This window comes from Stegastes partitus, unplaced genomic scaffold (genome assembly GCF_000690725.1).
Source record: "Stegastes partitus isolate 25-593 unplaced genomic scaffold, Stegastes_partitus-1.0.2 Scaffold26, whole genome shotgun sequence".
NCBI classification, from domain to species: Eukaryota; Metazoa; Chordata; class Actinopteri; family Pomacentridae; genus Stegastes; species Stegastes partitus.
In genome coordinates, this window is record NW_007577757.1 from 230,488 (window position 1) to 249,195 (window position 18,708).

At 39.3% G+C, this 18,708-nt stretch overlaps 1 long non-coding RNA gene across 1 annotated transcript in view; it reads right to left on the bottom strand.

Annotated features, from left to right (window-relative positions):
- The window catches only part of LOC103369019 (uncharacterized), a 703,792-nt gene that overhangs the window by 155,693 nt on the left and 529,391 nt on the right, over window positions 1–18,708 (bottom strand). The window lies entirely within an intron of this gene.

The window sequence follows — 18,708 nt, forward strand, 5'->3', positions numbered from 1 at the left end:
AACTTCTGGTAGATTTGTTTTCAAAATAAAAGGAACGAATATGTTTGATGGATTGATTTAAAGCACATGCTTGGCTGGATCAGAGGGAAACTGGAGCACGTGAATTTGTTTGGTACAAGGTTAGGTTGCACTTGTGGCAGAAATCTACGCTGACAAGTGTTCAGCCATGGTGCTGAAGCACAAGTTTCAATGCTGTAACATCACAGCACCTTCATTTACACACACACACACATAAATGAACGAAAATGAACAATGGCCATTGAAACCTCAACATCAACAACAACATCAGTTGAGTCTGTATTTTTCTGTAATGTCAGGTTCAGGGATCATTATGTGTGACAAGTTTTTACTTCTGACAGAAATCTACACTCACATTTAGTCCCAATGCTGAAGCACAAGATTTGGTGCTGTATGATTACAGCACCTTTATTTGTGGTCAACTTAGATTCAATTGGTCAATTGCTTTTTGCTGATTTATGCTGCAGAGGTCGACACACTCAGGGCAAGTCAATCCAGTGTTTATTCATTTATTTACCCATACTGCATATGCTGTGGTTATACGCATCTCAGATCCTTATTTCCTTCTTACATGCATAGTTTGTACTGTTAATACTGCTCATATGTTATTTATCTTAATACTTCCATACTGCCCCTAAATCTAGTCCAATTAGACATTTTACATTGTGCCGCATTTTTACTGCTTCTTTTGCACTTCTGGTTAGGTGCTAAACTACATTTTGCTACTTCACGCTGTGCAATGACAGTAGAGGTAAATCTAATCTAATATATAATAAATATTAAGGCTAAGACCTCACAATAACATCAATAATGAAAATTGCCCTAACTAATTTACATAAATTGCAAAGATCATAAATCATTGTTAAATTTGGAGATTTAGAGTTATACGTGTATAAAAATATACACAAAAACCCAGGAAATCTAAGAATACAATGGATCTTGTGTGAACAGGCTGTGTTTTTTTTATTTTTTAACATTTGTGTGTGCTATGTTGTGTTTTGTTAGATTTGTTAAGATGTAGGATTGCTGTATTGCGGGCTACTTGAACACTTTTACTTTGAAAAATGAGAGCTCTTCTTGGTATTTGTGCTGACTTCACAATGCCACACTACCAGTAAATATTATAACAATAGATGGGCTTAATTTAGAGCAGAACAAGACGAAACAGGTGAAAATAAAATAAAATAAAAACAAAACTTCAATTACATTTTATTATTAATAATAAAACATTTGATTGATTAAGTCATATTTCGTGAAATGTAGTAGTCGGTTTAACTGAATCATCCTATTTAAATAATCAACTCAATCACTGACAAATGAGAACAATTCAAAGTAATAACAAGAGTAAATGAATGAAGTAGCTCGGATAAATCATCGAATAATCAATCAGAAATATTTCCTCCAATACAGTGCGAGTGGTGATGGGGCGGAGACAGTCGCAGTGACAGACAGCATCCAGCTCTGTTGTGGATGAGAGGGATAAAGGCTGCTCTGCCTTTCATACTACACGCCGTCGCAGTCGCTAATTAGTCATTATCAGCGACGCTCGCTTTGAGCGTAACTTTCAAACACTTCGCTTACTTCGCTGTCTGCGTGCGGCGCATGACTGGAGCGACCTGGCAACTACAACCTCACGTTTGGAGGGTTTTTTTTGTGAGAGTAGTGGGCTCTCTCCCCGCAGCGACCAAGTTGCATGCAAAAAAAAAAAATAACGGCGTTGAGCTGAGGCTCGGAGTACCGCTCATCACACCGGGGGGCCACTTCGTCTGCGAGCACCAGGATGAACAGGAGGAACTGAGGTAACAGCAACACAGCTTTCAAACCCATGTGCTGATTAAGATATCTCACTACGCCAAGTTTTTAGCCTGTGCCACTACAACTAAAGGGTGTGACAATAATAGCGGAATGATAACAGTGCGAATTAAAAGCTGGAAATAAACCGGCAGGCTTCCTCACAGAGGAACTAGCAGGTGCTCAGGGGAGGCATATTGATTAGGAGCCCGCGTGGTAAAGCCTTATTTGTCACGCTTTTTGTTAAATAGTCGGTGTTTTTAAGGTGGCACGACAGGGAGGGAGCACAATTGATGCTGCTCGGTGGTTTATTGCACAAAATGCGCAGATAAAACAGCCTAAATAGGGTGCATTCGCGTGTGTTGTTGTCGCTATCGGCTGCTTTCAATAAAGCAGCGAGCGCGAGCCGCAACGAGCTGTCAATCATCTCCTCCTCACGCGTCCATTGTGTCGCTCCTCCTGTTTGTGATTGAGTTACCATGGAGAGGCTTCCTGTCGCTCCTCTAATTACCTTATTTGGAAAAGGGGCGGCTGTCAGCGGCCGGACCGATGCTGTTGTTGGGTGTAAATTCGTGTCCCACAAGAGGCAGGGGCGTCTCCACACATCTCCCGTACGGGTGGCAGGATAGGGTTACTGGAAGTCTTGGGGTGGCACACAAAAACCTAAACTGACATTCAGGTGTGGTGTTATTGCTGTTGTATAAAGGCTGCTTGAAAATGATGTAGTTAATGTGACTAATTATCTGATGTGCCTAGACTATCATTTTTGTCATTTGGATGACCACTGTTCGAAAAAGGTGTGTAGTACAAAGCAAGATTGAGCGTGGTTTGTTGAGCCTAAAGTCACAGATTTCATGTCATGATGGTGGATAGATACGCGGCTTGATGCTATGGTAGCATATGCACCACAGTTAACCTGTTCAGAGTTTGGGATTTAAATTTAAAGCGTCTCTGTTTAACCAGTTAATTTACTGACAAATTTCCAACGAGTGAGTGACATCATCAGCTGAGGGAATATGTTATATCTGTAAACCTGTTGAGCTGTGTGTTAACAATTTACCTGAAAGAAGCTGTGAAGTTACAGTAGTGCAAACTGTTTGCATTGCGTGAGAACCTACCTGTGTTCAGAGATGCAGAAAATGCATAAATATGCCTTTACACTTGGTCCCGATTTGCTGCCAAATCCGTTTTACACTGCTGGTACTTCAGCTAATAGAACACACATTAGAAATTGGTAATCATTACAGAGAATAGGTAATCAAAATCATTAATTTATCTTTGATTTTGGCAAATGCTAACATGATTTCCATGTATCTTTCACTTTGGGTCAGTATCAAATTTAAATGCTTTTCTTCAATATTAAGTATAAATGTTCAAAGCTCTAATGTGCAACTGTCACGTTAGGAATAAGTGGGTGCATTAGTGGCAAAATACATATATTCACCTACATGGATAGAACAGTTTTCTACCTTCATTCCTCTCTTGCATCATTCGGAGTAGCAGCACACTCTGCTGAAATATTTTTTGATATTCTTTATAGCTCTTCAACCAGTTGACTAAAATCCATTTGGTGTAGAAGAAGTTTTTAAACATCCTCTTTTATGTGAGCAAACAAAGAGTCTGCAGAAGAAAGTTGATAACCACTGTTGTGATGACCATTATCTCTGACTGGAGTTCCAGGTTTTGTTGAGCCAGCTTGCACAAAGAAAGCCTGGTTGTGTCAAACTTGCTGCGTAGTATACGATGTGGGAGAAGAGGTGCTGCAGAGTATTAGAGGCAAAAAATTCCTCTATCTGCAAAACATCTGTACATTATTAATGATTGCAATATTGATGATTCTGTTCATTTGTGATGATAATTTATCTAACTACAGTCAGCTATGTTGCTTTCTCTTGCACACAGGCACCACAGTTGCATTCACTGAAACTTGAACATAAGAGTATCAGTAAATGAACTTGACCTGTCAGGTCAGTGAAGGCCACAGGCGCAGGAGTGGCCAGTAAGATTTCAGCGGTGGCCATTGCTCCCCCAGGCCTTATCTCAGAGGTTCCTCTGATGCGAGGAAATTCCACATTGATTAAACACTTCAAAACCTGAGCTCAGGATATTAAGATGCCTCAAATGAAGTTCTCAGCAGACTTTGATTGGTACTGGTCAGCTTATTTGACTCCCGTCTTGCCTCTAATGGCCTCAGGATGTGGGAGGATGCAATTAAAGCAATTAACTGTGAACATGTGCAGTTAATTAGCATTCACTTGCTCTTGAGTTTGAATGCAACACCATCCACCATCTAGCTTTGAAATACTGAACTCACGCTGAGCTGTATAAGCTTCTGTTACAGTCAGGCTTAATTTACGTGTAACCTACTAAGTGTGGCAAATGTACTTAGAGTGGAGAAACCAGCACAGTTACATTTACATTCAAGATTACTGGAATCATTTGTTTTTACTATATCAAGATGCATTTATAAACGTGACCTGATGTGATTTGGTAACAAAGGCAATTCCAAGCACCCTGGCCCAGTTTTCACAGGGTGCTGCAGGGATGATGACAAACATTTCAGAATGATAATTTTATAACGCTACCTCATTTTGCCTCTTATTCATCTATTGCTGTAACCTGACATGCAGGCCAAAGTGGAAAAAGAACACACAAAGATGTTTTTTTTATGATTTTTATCAGAATCTTAAAGACCTGCCTGGCAAAAATCAAGATTTTACCTTGCTGACATGTACATACAGTGTTTTTTTTTATATGCTGGAAGACATATCATGAGCAGCAGTCAACTCCATGACTGAGCATTTATATTGTGAAACTGCAGCACACCAAAGACATTCTCTAAACCAGACAGCTGGAGTTTCATATGTAGCAAACCAAAGGAACTAATTCTGTCAACTTGCAGCAGGGTTGTGCAGAGGGAGAAGTGGGGACTTCATAGATCCACGTCCTCCCTAGGAAGCAAAACTGTGCAGTTATGTCTAAAGTATTTTAAGGTAGGAATAGAATGTTTTCATGCAAAGAACTTTAAAATGTGTAATTTTTATACACAGACATTAGTTTTTAGAGGTGAATTCAATGACCAGAGAGGGACTTTAGCAAAGGCTGTTAGGAGCATGGTGGCTCCCACGTTAGTGTTTACATTGCTCAGGGCATAGAGCAGGCTCGCAACCAGTTAAGCTGCTGTAGGGACTTTTTATAATGACAGATTCATAGTGCTACTTCATATCACGGCTTATTCACATATTAATATAACCTTACCTGCAGGTCCTGGTCAATGTGGTAAAATGATAAACAAACAAAAAAAAGTTTATTGAGTTTCATAGGAAAACTAATGTTCAAACAAGAATTGTGTTTCCTTGTGTGTCTGTGGGTACCCTTTTGCACGGGGTGTTGTGAAGTATGAAATAAATAGCCAAAGAAAACCTGGAAAGGGGTTGCAGGTGCAAGAAAACAGACGGTAGGAGCTACATAGCAGAGAACACTGAGACCAGGTGTTCCGGATGTTGTCAGCCAACTCAGTCAAGGGACTTCACAGTGTACATATGCATTGTGTTAACTAGTAGTTTAATGAGAGGTGTCACTGCAGAACAAACAACTGATCCGTTTTTTTTCTCAAGGATTTCAAGGTTTCTGCTGAAGTTTTACACCGATTACATGTGAACTTAAGAATTGAGGCCTTTCGTGGACTTCAGACATTGTCAGAGTGGGATCACAGTGCAACAGTGAGAACACAGTGAATGACTACAGTCCTGCCCCAGTCAGAGACTTATTGAATGATTCCATAATGCATGTTTTTTTGTGTCAGTGTATTGCATTCTACAACCCTAAACATGTCAGTTTTCTTATTACGGACTGAACCTGCAGCCATGGTTGTGTACAGTGTGTGGGATCTTGCCCTCCTTTGCGCATCATAGGCCGATAGTTCATACCCATCATATTTGCAAAGGTGCTTCTATGTCAGCACAATCACGCTTCGACAGAATACATTTTGGGCTCATTGGTAATCAGGAAGCAGCTCATTTGGAACACAAAATATTTGCAACTCAAACACAGAGCAGTCTCTGGACAGGACCAGAATTTCTACCTCACCCATGCTTGTGCTGGAAACTGAAAAATGCTCAGTAACTGAGGGTAAACAAGAAGACTGCCCATGAATACTAATGTCACAAAAATCTCATTTTGATCTGTTTGCTGCTTAAGTCATCACACACTTTACTGTATGCTGACAAATTATAACACATTTGTCTTGTATTTTATTTATGTATTCTATTTTTCCAGAGGGAAAAAAAAGTTAAACTGTATTACCATAATCACCAGCTAACGAGCTAATTAATGATCAACAAACAACAGGCATTAGCTGGTAGTTGTATTCTGTTTGAAGGAGACCAAACAACACAAGATGTGTTTTTGTACCCAGCAGAATTGGCCTCAGCTTTGAGATAAACTATGTTGTTTTTGTCTTTAGAATTATGCTTTCGTTTGTCACTTGAAGATCTTAAAGGTTAAAATGGCATTTTTCTAATGGGCCTGACAACACCCCAGGTCAGCTTTAATCTTACTTCATGCTCTAATGCACTAATGTATTCGGAAGTATGATGCCTAAAGAAGATGTGGTATTCCCAACCCTCAGCCCTGTCGCATGTTGGCAACTTAGGTATAGATGTAGAAACTGGTTACAGTCAGATTATTTCTTTATAGCCATGACACTATCTGAGTGTCCACAGTTTGAACAATTAAACTTTGACTCTGTCCATCCATTCATCCATTCTCTATACGACTTATTCAGAATTGTATCTGTTGATACTGAGTGGCCTTGCTGTCTAACAAATGTTCCCCTGACTCTCTTGAAGAGTACATGTAGAAAAAAACATACAGACAAGGTTATTTTATGTGATGTAGAGTATAAAGCTATTGGATTGTTCACAGCCATGTGTTTCCAAAGGCTGATATCAATATTTCTTTGCCAGTATTTTGTGTCCTTGCAAATCTTCATAGCACTTGTAAAACGAGTGGAGTAAACAGCAGAAAAAGAAGGCTCTGTGCATTAATTGCTTTTGCAATACACTGAAATAGCAGTTGCAGCGTATTGCAATAGCACATGGGTATTTTAAGGCAACAACTTCCAGGGATTTAGTTTATCCTGCCAATGAGGAATCCGGAAGGAAATCTAGTCTCTTGAGGGTGGATCACACTATACAGGCATCGTGGTCTACTGAGTGACACATCAAGCAATTATTACTGCATTTAAATGAAAGATTAATCTACTAAAACCTTTGATCAAATAAAAAAGGAATGATTTCAAAAGTCTGTGGCTTTCGTTACAGATTCTTCAGATAGTTTAGTTCTAATTGTCTTACACTGTTAAGGCGGACTGATTGTTGAGAAGGCTTCTTTCCAGTTGCTAATTTACCATGGCAGCAATATAAATACATGTAAATCAGTGAAATATGCTCCCATCTCTTTTGGTTGTAGCATTTCTTACTCGATGCAGCCAGCCATTTTAATCGCAACATAAATCTCAGTAACAGCACTAACAGGGAAATGTGGTGTCAACATGAGCAGGGACATCAACTGCAAGAACAACTTACAACCAAATATAGGCATTCAGAGATTCAGATGAGCATTTATATAATTACACTGCGCAGGATGTTATGTTTAATTATTCTTATTCTTCAAAACTTTCAAGCAAACAAAAAAAATGACATTTTTATTTAAGCATTTAATTAATCACTTACTCTGCTAGAACCCCACAGGCCTTTTTCACAGCAGACATTTTGACTCATCGTAGCAGGGAAAGTACAGGTATAATTAATACCATTACCAGCGCCTCTGTTCCTTGGAAAGCAGGTTTGCAAATCCGTCTTAAAACAATAAATCTTTTTCACATCAGACATTTGGACATGTCAAAGCAGCAAACACACAGGTGTAATTAATAATGAGTGTCTTTGATTTAGGTGAGCTAGGTTAAGAAGTTCGTCTTGTACATGCTGGCTCACTGCAGAGGCTTTCTGAGCTACTTAATGGAACCGAGCCAATCTTTGGGTGCTTTTCATTATGCTAAGCTGTCTCCTTGCTTCCCTTACTCACACCTCTTCCTCACATCTTAGCTCCTCCCAGCGAGGATGTGAGCGAGAGATGCAAGGAAGAAATGCGAAGCTGCCAAATTTGAAATCCTTCCTTCCACAGCATCTGTCTCAAGTCACCGCATACTCATGGCATGCTGCAGAGCTGTTTCACCTGTCAGATCAAACCCACACCTGCAAAGTTGCAGCATTTATACATCTGTTTTCAGTTGTTTTGAATGAAGCTGGACGGAGCTGTGCTGGACTTTAGTAGGTCAAGATGTTGGGTGCTGATATTTGATGTAGTGATATTTTCCAACTCAGTTTTACAATGCTGATGCAAATGTGTGCACGTTTATTTTTCACTTAGCTGCATTTTTACCTACTTGCAGAGAACAAAATCTTTGTTGTTGTGAAATTATGTATAATTTTGCCTACTCTGAATGTGATGGACCTATGGCAGGTGCAGATATAAAATATAGTACTTTTCAACTGTACAACTACTTCAACCTACCTCAACATTTGAATTTTGATCAAACATTTTCAAACAAAACTGTACACCCTGAGCCTGACAGGACATATCAGCCTGCCAATGCTCATTTGTAGACCGATTCTGATATTTAATTTTAAAGTACAGATTTCATTGTGCATCCTGGCTGGAATTACACAACATTATGAAACAAAGATGTAACTCTTAATATACGTGTGTGCGGTCCTCCGAGGAGGTCTAATTAGGAGCATCAACACCACGATGTGTGACCTTGCACCCGAGTGCAGTTTCATTACAAACAATAGAAATGAAATTATGTATTGAAATTACCCCGTGCATCAACGTAAATACATTCCCAGTAATCGTCTATATTGAGAGCCAATGTTATATTAATCACATTAGCCTTACACCCATCTCATTATAGTTTCATGGTCAGTGTAGCATTTCATTACTGAGTGTGCATGGGAATTATAGAGCAAGAGCGTGTACATAGTAATTGTATTCTGTGTTTGTCCGTTCAGTTAGAACTGATATGCTTCACACTCTTAAAAATGAGATAATTCACAAGCTTAAGTGCTCAATGCATAAAATGGTAGCAGAGTTAAAAATCTATACAGTATTTCCTGACTGAGTCACATAAAGAAGTAATTATCAGCAAAACTATTCTTGGCCATATCAATCATTTCAAGGGACACACACAGGCTTATTCCAGTGTGTTTGCTGCACATGTAGATTGAAATGATTGTGATTCTGAAGTTCTTCTGCTGTGATGGATGGCGTATGAGCTGTGTTTCGTGATGGCTGTGAGCTGACTGAAGCGGTCTGTAATAGATAGTGATCTGGGGAAAGCTAGCCTGGACTCGGAGTGAATGGTTCTTTGTGGGACAGACACCTGCAGAGCTCTGCCTCCTGCTCCTGAAGTGATTAACATGCACCTCCAACCTCCCCGGCCTTCCCACCCCCCCAGTCCCTTGGCCACCCATCCTGGCGCTGCTCTGTTGACTTGGCACCTGTTCTACATCACCCATCCTGCAAAGCCTATAACTCATGCCTTTGTCTGAGCTGAGTCAACACGGTGTGACTACAGAATTGTGTTAGGACTGTATCGATTACCTCTGTCAGGGGGTTACATTTAGAAGTTTTGTTGTGGTGTTGCTCTGTTTTTAACAGGATGTTCACGAAATACATTTATCTGTTTTTAGAATTATTGGTTGTCTGGAAAAGACTAAAAGGGTTTGAAAACAGTAAAGATGCAGAAATCATCTGCAGGATCTGGGGATTTTTAGTCAATGACCCAAAGGGAACAGATTCTCCAAACACAGAGTTGCATACTTTAAAAGGAAATAGGCCTTATTTAACAGGTAATTTACCTCCCTTTTACTTATAATGAGAAAGGCATTGACTGTAACTTGGATAAAAGTGTGTTGTAAGTGACGCAACATCTGTTAAGAAGACACACAAAGTAAAAGTATTATGTGTCAACTTTTATGAGGACATTTAAATAACAGCATTAACATAAGTAAGGTGTAAAACAGATCCCACTTAATGCTAACATTAAATGTTGGGAGCTAACATGCTTTTAAAGACAAGCTAGTTGTACATGGGGATGTCTTTGTTGCCAAAGCTACAGTAGCATTAGCTTCTTGTACTGAGCAGGGAGAAATATAAGGATAATAGGAGTATTTTGCATTTTATTTAAATGTTTTCATACCTGCGTAAGTTAAATGCACTGACTTCATTGAACTCAATAGCAGTTTTAAAGTTTTATTCCAGATAATTTTAGCTTCTCCAGCATCCTAGCATCACCTGAGCTTTTCTCAATATTGACAATCTTGCCTCAGCTAATTTAGCAAATAGTATTTCTTTCACACCTTGTATGAAAGATTATTTAGCAAGCTTTTAGCTGACAGACAATGCTAATAGTGCTGTTGCATCCTAGCTGTACTCGGGAAGCAACATAAAAACAGTTCTTGGTTTAACAGTTATTTATTGCATAGTAATAAAATTAATGAACAAAGGAGGCAACGCTGCAAAGACAAACAGGGCCTCTGAGTGTTGTTCAATCAATTAAATAAATACAATCAAAAGAGGGCTGACAGTATTCTAATTTGCTGAGTAAACTACATAAGAAAACAACTGAGCTCCCTACCTAAACTGAAATTCAAAGGCAGCAGCATCCTGCTCCTAGTGTACCGAATAAACTTAATGTGGGTGTGGTGGAAAAGCTAAGCCTGGCTCAGGCTCCAGGCATCCAAAGCAGTGTCTCATTACACAAATCAAAGCTCTGATGTTCTAGCATTCACTGGTAAGTGTCTGAAGACAAGGACAACAAGTAACCATCAGCTAACAGATACAGAAAAACACAAGGCTGTATGCAGTTGTTACAGAATTACACAAAATAACACAGAATACACAAACACAACAAGAGGCACAGAGGCGAGTTGCTCGCATTAAATCAAAGGAGCCAACACTGACTGAAGGTTAGATGCACTTTTAAAACTAGGAGTAATGATTGCTGTAGCTTGATTGGAGGACGGGGCAAGGCAGCGGTTTAATCAATCACGAGGGTAGGCGGGGAGAGGGACAAGGGCTGGAGCTCCAATCAGCCACGATGACGGTCAGAAACCAGTCTTGGTCAGGAGCTCGCACATAGCAATTGCCATATATGAAACACTGGTCACAACAAACAACTGATATTGTCGACAAAAATCAATGACCAAATTCTTTGCGAACAAATTTAATTGTTGATTAGTTGGTGAACAGTTTGTGCTGATTGCTCTGACCACTTACTGTGTGTCAGAATCTGATTACTGAGGTGTGTTGCTATTGATTATTCGACTTTCAAAATGGTTATTAGTTGCAATCCTCGTAAAACAATGTAGAGAAAGGTTTACCACAAAGACAGGAGGTGCAGGGCCATCAAGGGCTGTAACAGGTGCTTCTCATGACCAAAGCGGCAGAGAAGGAAGAGAAATTTTACTAACTGCTGAGTGCCACTGATCGAAGCGACTTGCCTCCCTTCTGTGAAACCTTCTCTCTTTCCACTGGTTCACAGACTTGGGATATGCCGAAGTGTGAGGTGTACCGTTACACCACCATAACTGGTTTTGGTTTCACTGAGGCTGGTACATATCTATGATTCACTCTACTCTACATTTTCCTTCAAAATGAGCTACTTGTCTGCTTCTCATGACAAAAACACAGTCAGAGCTGATGCATGAAAAAAGCAGCATAAATACAATTTTGGGTCACGCAGTTTTAACCAGATTTGCATCAAATCCCATTCTTCTCAACTCCAGTCTATTGTTCCCTTCTACATATCGGTAGTGTTTTATTTGAATAGAAAGCTCAAATATTTGTTTTCCTGCTGAGTGAGTTTGGAGATTCGTTGTTATTGTACTGATATCAAAGTGTGAGATGAGATTTTGTCGAGGATTTGAGCTATAGTGTACGATGTCAGGCTATATTTCCAACATCCATCCATCCATTATCTATACACCGCTTAATCCTCACTAGGGTCGCGGGGGGGCTGGAGCCTATCCCAGCTGACTTAGGGTGAAAGCAGGGGACACCCTGGACAGGTCACCAGTTATTTCCAACATGTATTTTTAAATTACATTACAGTTTGTGAGTTGTTCCTGAGTGTAGTGAAGACTGATGAAATAACCTGTTCGACTTTGCCATTGCCATAGACAGTCATACTCATATCACTCTTCCATATTTTACAGTTATTATGAAAGCATGAACAACAAACAAAATATCACGATTATTTTAATTTGGTCAATACAAACAGCAGATTTATAATTATTAAAAACTAAACAAGACTTCTTCTTTTGTTCCACCACACCTTTTGTTTATCCCAGGCAAAATATTTTCAGGCTATGTTTAGCTGCTGTCATTATGAGTCATATTCTCAGTAGGATTAATTTTTTTCTCAGTTGCTTGTTGTGTTTCTAAGTGCTGGAGGTCAGTGCAAGCAACTCTCCGCTACCAGATACATGATGACGCCCGTGTCAAAATTGGTTTTAAATCAGATTTCCTCGCCATCATCTCCCTACCCAATTGTCGGGACCTCGGTCAGCGTTGTTATTAGAACATCAACCGTCCTGCGCACTGTAACATGCTGACTCGCTGATAATCCACTCCCCTTTCTTACACCCTCCCTGTGTCATAGGCTCTGCATTAACATAGAGCGCTGATTGAATTCCTCTCCTGAATATTCCTAAAACCTGCCCCCTCCCCACCCCTTTCCTGCTCCCTCACTCTCAGTCGATTGAAATAGCTGTACGTCTTTATGTTCCCTCCGCAAGCCACACACACACTCAAACACACACACACAGACCCACACTGAATATTCTCACTGAGCGTATGGTAATGTGGTGTTTATCTGCTGGCTGCCAACTGAGACATTGACCAAACAGAACCACGTCTGTCTGTCTGCTCATCTCTGTCCATACTCTGCACCCCACCCACCACCCCCCCAGCTCTACTACCAGACTTGGGTCTGTGTGCCACAGGAGGATTAACCCCACCCTCCACATTCTGGCCTGCCTTGATTATGTCCAGGGATAAGAGCTGCTTAATTGTAATCACTGGAGCTGTCCTGAGCAGCGTAAACACCGAAGCACGGATCATCCAAACTGAAGCCGAATATACAGCAGAGCACAGAAAAGCAATGCTGACCAAATTGTCACGCTAATTGACTGTCTCTCAAAGGAGGTTTTCAATCCCACTGATGTGTTGGTTGTCGGTTAGCAGGAAACTCCTTGACACCTCTAAATGAAATTCATCAAGCACTTTACACTTTTAATTATCAACGCAAAGCAGTGAGGCGTAAAAGACAAACAATGATGCAGCATGAAACCATCCATCTTGTCGTGGCTTATGTAATATAAAGCTTAATTCTTGAATGTAGTTCAGAATTCTTGAATTTTGAATTATAGCCACAGTTAGTAGTAGGCAAAAACATTGTCCAAGTATTTCTACACACTGTTATTGCTATTTACAGATGATAAATTGAGTTAAACCTCAGGATCCCAAAACATGTTCACTGTTTTAAAAGGCATGTTGTATTTTCTTAAAAATGCCAAAATTGCATTATTTATGAAAGGAAGAAACTGGACAGATAATCTACTTTCCAGTATTTTTTCATTCAGAAAACGTAACAAAACCTAGGCTTAAAACTGTGATATTTTTGTGATATTTCAACACAATCACTTTATTCTACACATCTAATTTAAAGATTCACTGTTTGCGCAAATCAGATTCTGTAAAAAAAAAAAACATAAAAAAATTCTGTGCTCCTTGGTGCAACATTGAAACCATGACTGACTCAGTTGGAACTTACACAGAGTAGATAGGCAATAGGTATGAAAACAAATTAAAAATGTATTTAGAGTCACCATTTCCCCCCAGTATTGGTAACATCTGTGGGGGTGGGGGCAATGTGTAAGATTTCTTTTTTAGGATTCAACAGCAAAAAAAAGCCCAAACCAAGAAAACCCAGAAACAATGCCCAGAAACTGCTTGAGGTTTAGAACTCTAATCCTTCTCTTTATTCCAATCTTGTATTGACAAACTCAAACAAGCTCAAAACATCCAGATTTAGTAGAATCTGCTGTGGTGATGCCTCTTTGTTCCGTATGCTACATCGGTACTGCTTTGGTCAGCTGGTATCTCACTGAGTCAGTTTTGAATTAATTACATATTTCATAGTTGGAAACCTTTAGTATATTGAATTGCTTGTTTGCTGATGATTTGTGGCTCTTGTGGGTTCTCTCTTTGATGTTGTTGCTGTAACTTGACAGTGTGAAGTGAAGCTGGCACATCAGTAGATGGTTCACGGTTAGATAAAGCACCTGATCAGTAGTTACAACGTGTTTGCTTTAATTGATCATTGTTTTACAGAAATATTTTGAGAGAACTTGATGATATAGTACAACGATTTCATTTCTATTTTTCTGTGGTGTCAAAAGTGAAATGTTTTGGGATGACCATGCCAAGGTCTGGCAAACAGGACACTAAAATCTAATGTCTGGTCTTTTTCAGCTTGACTCGATATGTTTACGGCTGATACATAAAGGATCACTCTTAGATAAATCTTTATGGGTTATTGGACTTTTTTTGGAATCTCAACCACAACCATGGAGTACATAACTATTTTGGTGACCTCACGGTTGTATCTCTGCTTTTTTTCTTCTGCTGACTTCTAGAAACAGCAGAGGTCTCTGATGTAGTGTGGGAAAATCCTGTCCTCTTGAACTTTCTACAAAGTGAAGGCCCCATCCTAAGGAGGGTACAGCTTGATGGCTGTGCCACTGGGGAAAAAAAACCCACATCTTTATGCCAAAACTGCCCGATAAAGAGTTGTGGAGTTTTGTTAATGGCGGTCAAGCAGAACAGGTTGGCCATCTGGTATTATAGTCATGTCAGAGCTGAGGTCAAATCTCAGGTGACCTGTCCTTGGTACACAACACAAAAGCCAATTACTGGCCTCTTTGAATCCCTTTCAAATGAACTTTGTCCTATTTTTCCTTTGCAGTGTTTGGATGCTACAAGTAGGAGGTAATTAGCTTAATTTCTGTAGTATTATTTTATTTGTGTGCATTGACCCACAAGGATTTTTTAAAATTTTACATGAAAAACAACACACATCACAAAACAACTATACTGTATCAACAAGTGGACCCACATGCAGCTAACTGACATACGGGAAGGTTTATTTATTGCAAAAACTTGGTTTAAAGGTGAACGCTGGCAGGTGGAGGACAGGGAGCTGGGGAGCATCGGAGGCAGGAGGCAGGCTGAGCAGGAGGAACAGCGGGTAGTGAGTGGAACAGTGGCTGAGCAGGCTGAGACTGGAGCTTGGTGGAGGGTGGACCAGCAGGTGGTCGGTGGTGAAGGAGAACGGTGAGCAGGATGAGGACTTGGTAGGAAGCATGGCTGAAGATGGCAATGGCTGGCAGGCAGATGGCTGTTGAGTGAAGCAAACTTCCTGGCACATGTAGGAAAATCTGAGACACAGGAAAACAGACAGTTAGTACAACGAAAGTCACAAAGAACAAAGCAAACTAGAAAGTTGGCCTCAATGTGTCTAGCTACCACGGGGGATGACGGAGCAATCTGGTGGAGGAGAGAAAGCTGGGGCTGATGTACTGCAGGGATTGATGAGGTAAGGATGATCAGGTGTGACCGGGTTGTGAGGAAGCGAGTGCAGGAAGAAGAGAACATACTAATGAACACACAATCACAGAGAGACGACAAGGAAGCACAAGAGACAAGTGGGAAGGAAAGAAAACAACCCAGGGAGAAAACACAGGGGAGTCATAATGAGAGCCATGACAGGAAAACTCCTAAATACAATAGAAATCGATAAGACCCAAGCTAAGCTGTAGAGTATGAAAACAAATATAGAAAAAAAATGTTTGTAAGGCTGATAATCTGAGACACCTGTCTCTGATGCAGCCACCTGCATCAAAGAGGCTCTGATGCAGGTGGCTGGGAGGTGGTGGAAGGTGGATTTTATTTAGTCAAACAATGCTGCTTCCCTTTGCTTCCAGTTGTTTTACTAAGCTAAGCTAAGGTCAGCTTGGCTCTAGTTTCAGTTTTAATAGAAAGATATGACAGTGATATTAATCTAATTTATGATTAACTAACCAACTGACTGACTGCAAGCTTTAAAGGTCCCATATGACAAGAATTCATTTTTCCTGTGTTTTGTGGTTGTTTGAGGTATAAAGTAAAAGCTCAAGTCCCACCACAACTAGACTCACTCACAGCTTTACAAGGGAAAAGGAATTTGACCCAGTCCTTCCTTACACCTAAATAACCAATGGTCTTTGGTTTATTTACTTTTCGGGGCTGTTTTTGCTAACTCTAACACGTCTCAGCCGCAAGCATAGCACACCAAATGTTTTGCCATGTGGATAACTTTATTTTTTAAAGACAATCTCACCACAACAATAGAAAAAAAAAAAAAACTCTGAGGGACATTCAGAGATGGTGGAAACTGTAAGGTCGATTGAAACAAATAAACAAGGACTGGTTGGGTTACTGGGGTTTTTGCTGCTTCTTGTGCTTCACTGCAAACTAACCTCAGCCTGTTTGCTTCTCTCCTGCTCTCTGTGCTCATATACGCTGCATTTTAATTTCAAATTCCCAACAAAGCGGTTCTCATTTAGAACAACCGTAAAACTAGGAGTTATGCGGTCAGTAGTACAATGAACCATCTTTGCAGTATTTTAAACTCAGAAATTGAAAGACACACTGTGTGGACATGTTGGACTTACATTAATTTACTAAAAAAGACCTTTAGGTCATTCAATACTCAGTAAAACCCCATGGTCATTGCCATAATCATACATTTCACTTTAATTTTGATGAAAAATGTAACATAACATTCTTCACTCGTCAAATTTTATTGAGCTTTAAAGATGAGAAAGAAAGAAATTGTTGTAACTTGCAAATGTATTGGGTGACACCTGATAGCATGGGATTTAAAGAAATGGACTTGAATGCACAGAGAATCAGACATGCATTGTTTAGGATGAGTGAGAGAAAAAAAAATCTTTACAGGCGTATCTAAATGTATGCAGATACATGAGAACCTCATTAGAGATTTAGATACTTTAGTTCTCTCCTCTAACTGCATTGATATTTGCTCCCCTGCTGTGCTGAGCTAAGCTATTTGGTTTTCCTGAGCATTCACAGGAAGTGTAATTGAGGTTTGGAAGGTAAGAAAGAATGCATTAATCAATTTGGGAGGATTTAACTGGAGAAATCATGGCACAAATAGCACAAGCAATTACAGTTTTAAGTAATGACATCAATCTTACAAAATGTCTTGAGAAAGATCTTCTGTTGCCAGTGTGTTTGCTTAAAGGGAATCATTGGATTCTCTGGGTTTCTCTGTTTTCGTATTTACTCTCTTGCTGGGTGAAATATTACCCATTCACTGGGTAAAACCTACTACTATTACTATTTTGAAAAAATCTGAATGTACCATTGTCAGCAAAGTGGAAATTTGTGACTTTGGGGTATGTTAAATAATTTGACTAAACTGACAGGATATAGTCAGTGTACTTTGTAATCAATAGAACCACCTGTTGGCAAGATGAATCTGTATAAAAAAGAAATCTAAAAATAACTTCCATATAATTATAATGGGTCCTTAAACAGTAAGCTACATTGACAAGCACACTCAATCAGCAAAGACCATTATTTCATTTCAGTTATCACATTGTTTAATTAAGGTCACCTAAATTAAATATAATGACAAATCTTCCAAAGATGATGAATAGGTTTCATTTGTAAACCCTGACAGCAGCATGTGGGCAGTGAGTCTGTTATTACAAGCTGCTATTTAATGAACCTCTCCTTGTACGAAACTCTCCACTAACGTCTCAGTCACATACCTGGAATGACATTTCAGATTAAGTAAAGTAGAATTTAACAAAAATTGTGCCAAGTATTACAGTAATGTAACTTTTTTTTTTTTTTTAACATGAAAAATTGAAAAAAAAAAAAGTTCTGCAACATTATGGAAGAATACAGTCGTCCTCAAATTTACTCATATCCTCCTATTAAAGAAGGAAAAAAACAGCTGTCACTGAAATAAGCTGAAACTGACAAAAGTAATAATAAATAAAAATGTAATGACATTCATGACATTACTTTTGAATTGTGGTTCAACAGAAATATTAAAAACAACAACAACAACAAAAAACAAGCAAACAAGCATGATGGGACCCATAAACTAGTATTTGGTTGAACAACCCTTTGAGCCAATCACTGCAATCAAGTGTTTTCTGTAACTCTCAGACTTCTGCACCTGTTGACAGGTATTTTGATTTTGGCCCACTGCTCATCAGTTAAAGTACTATAATTTGTCTGGGACAGTTTGTTTTTTAAATTATTCTTTTCAACCACAATTCAAAAGCAATGTCTGATTTCCCTAAATTATAATTTAGCAATTTTTGAAATGTATTATTACTTTTTTCAGTTTCTAGTTATTTGAGTGACTAGTGTGAATTTTGCCCTTTCTTTAATGAAAGGGTATGAATACATTTGAGGATGACTGTATGTACATATTGCTGGTGTTCTGCTATTTATAGTTCACCTGTTACTGTTTTGTTTTCACTTAATTTCATCTTACTCATCTTAAGTGGTTTGTTTTACAAATCGGTAAAAACTGCATGCCTTCATACCTTCATAACATTACTTTATGAAAGATGATATGCAACATTAGTCAGTCATCAAATGTTACATTTGATAACGTCAGCTTATGTTACTCCCTAGTTATTAATGTAACGTTAGCCCTCCTAGTGACAACAAGACATGAGGGAGTTG